Consider the following 2,985-nt stretch of genomic DNA (forward strand, 5'->3'; position numbering starts at 1 on the left):
ATCCTTCATAGTTTGTCGTTTCATACAAAAATGGTGTAAAGGTTGTGTATAATGTTTGTTTTTGTGAGAAATTCGTAAATGAACTTTTGAATTCGCTTCTAGATAAAAATCCTAGCTGCGCCCATGATTCAACTTGTATTTTTCATCTTATTTGCACAAGTTTATATTATGTCATCGGTATTACACATTAAATTACACACATTTTGAGTCGTGAAGTGAACTTTGTTGGGGCCCCTAAAATGTGGGAACCATCGGCCATAATTCAAAATCGATCAAGATGCATGTGCCTAGCACACACAATTAGGGCATTGTTTGCGACTAATTGTGGGTTTGTTTTTCTCTTTCTTTTGTTGATGATTATTTCACAATCTTCTAATTTTAATTTATGTTAAAAGAAAAAAATGCATGCTCATGTAGGTACCAAACACGTTTATTATCGGTGGAATAATATGTTACAGGTTTCTGCATCAAAACTACCTACCCACATTAGCGGGAAATGATTAAATTGTACCCGATACACGTCTGGGTATACATCTCCATGCAAATGCACATTATATTTAAGCTAGCAGAAATCATCGAAACAGCATTAGTTTATATCTTCTAGTTTCTGAAGTGTAGTGTACAAACCCCCATATAGCAATGGATAGTTCATCGGATCTTCAATCGTGTTCGTCGAATCCAAACAGCTCTGGATCATCGCAGGACACTTCGTCGACCTCGGCGTATTGGAACTTCAATCAACAGCAGGAAAGCCTGGCCGCGGAATTGGAAAGACTGCCGGTCCCTTTCATGGTCAACGTTTTGGACGAGATGTGCCACTCTCCAGAACTGGTTCAAATTCAACGCCAGGTGTTGTCGAACCCATTGAACGTTTGCAAAATTCTCAGATTCGTACCGAATGCTCGAATTAAATTAACAGTCTACTTCCAATGGATGGAGAAATTGTCGAAGAATTTCGTTTGGAATATGGTGCAAAATGTTTGCGGTTTCATTACCCAGAGCACGGAGCTATCGGACGGACATCTGTTGGGATTTCGATCTCTGCTGAAATTGGGCCAATTTTTCGTAGAATCTGGATGGTATGCCGAAGCAATAGCCCTATTGTACACTGTCAAGCTGCATCAAACTAAAGGGCGGCCGATGAAAGTGCTACAGGTGCTGAAAATTTTGGTTCTCGCCGAAGCACTTTCCAATCGGGATGAAGCGGCATTCGTCACCATTTCATCAATCCACACCCTAGTTGGACTGACCAAGGGCATTCCTATGAGTTTTACTGCTGAAATGCACTGCACTCTGACGGTAAGCTACTTCGAAATTTGCGAGTTCAACGCCAGTTATCAACAAGGGCTCCTAGCGCTACAACTACTAGGGGAAGAAATTTGCCCTCATGAAACTATCATCGAAACGTTCCGCCAACTTGGAAAGAGCTGCATAGCCAACAGAAGACCATACCAAGCCAAGCTGTTGATTACTCAGGCGGTGAGCTGGGCTTGGCACAATTTCGGATCAACGAGCGTAACTTACGCAGAAGCGCTAGAAGACTACGCATTCTATCTCTTGATGATGGACGCCTACGACGATGCTGTGAAGGTCATAACCGAAGTGAAGGACATCTACTACGGCCTGTACGGACACCTGGGTTTACAAGCGGAACTGGCTCAAGGCAATCTGGCATTTAGGCTGTACTTGGAAAGTAACGCATTCCTCGAACTAGGAACCATCTGCGATTCCCTTGATTGCCTAGGTGATTTGGAATACAACCAACGGAAGATGGAAATAACTGAATCCGACGATCGACAACTGGTGGCCATCGGGAGAATGCGTCCGATTATGGCCGTGCGAGACCTAAGCCGGGAAAGATTTAGATCTGCACCACGCGACGAAATTGAGAACGTACAACCGCAGAGCTCAGTTAACGATATCAGAAGATTGTTCTTCACTAACTTTGCATGAAAGATATATTGCTGTTCATTAAGATGTGCAGCCCTGTTTATAATACTTTATTTACTTTATTCCTGTTTGTAACCTTTTCGAATGCATAATATAATAATAAAATTAAGAAAATAAATACAAAACCACTTTTTATTTCAATTAATAGTCTTCTTACAGATCCACATGGGGTACCTACTAGAGTGGTACAAACATCGCATTTGATCCACACCGCTCATTCAATTCAAGATCAAATTCTGAGTTACCTCACAAAATTAGAGCTCATTTTGATGAAAATTGAGACTTGCCCTTCAAAGTTTATATGGGAATTACTATGGGAAAAGCAAGCAAATCATTCAATCGGTCATAACGTTTGCCCATGTGCTCTTGGGAATTAGAGCTACGTAGATAATGTAAGATGCATTCATCAGCTACAACTTTGCCGAAGACCGTTTTCAAATCGGACGTCTCAGTAATTAATTATTGATTTATCTCTAATCGCAAATTCTTCTAAAGTGTTGATTTATTTTCTGAACAGGCAACATTGCTGCATTCGGCGCAAAAGATAGCACACATAAATCATGGCGACTATGTTTGGCTACATGTATCCAGTGATGCATGCAGGTCTGCCCAAATAATAAAAAAATAACAATTATTATAGTTATCAATAACTATTTACTGAGGCATCCGATTTGAAAACGGTTTCGGCAAAGTTGTAGCTGATGAATATATCTCACAGTATCAACGTAGCTCTAATCCCCAAGAGCACATGAGCAAACACTATGACCGATTGAATGATTAACTTGTCATTCTCATAGAATTCCCCACATAAATTTTGAAGGGCTTGTCGTACATCCCAAGGCCTAAATTCTATGGAGTCCTTGGAGGACCTAGGATATCCGCACAAATTATTGCAATACACCGTTTACTCACATGAATGGTTAGGAGCCTGCGGAGTATTTGAAATCTAACCTCTAATCTCTTATTACGATCGTAGATCCCAGGGCCTATATTCAATGGAGTCCTTGGAGGACCTAGGACATCCGCACAAATTAT

The sequence above is a fragment of the Aedes aegypti genome, chromosome 3 (genome assembly GCF_002204515.2).
Source record: "Aedes aegypti strain LVP_AGWG chromosome 3, AaegL5.0 Primary Assembly, whole genome shotgun sequence".
NCBI lineage: Eukaryota > Metazoa > Arthropoda > Insecta > Diptera > Culicidae > Aedes > Aedes aegypti.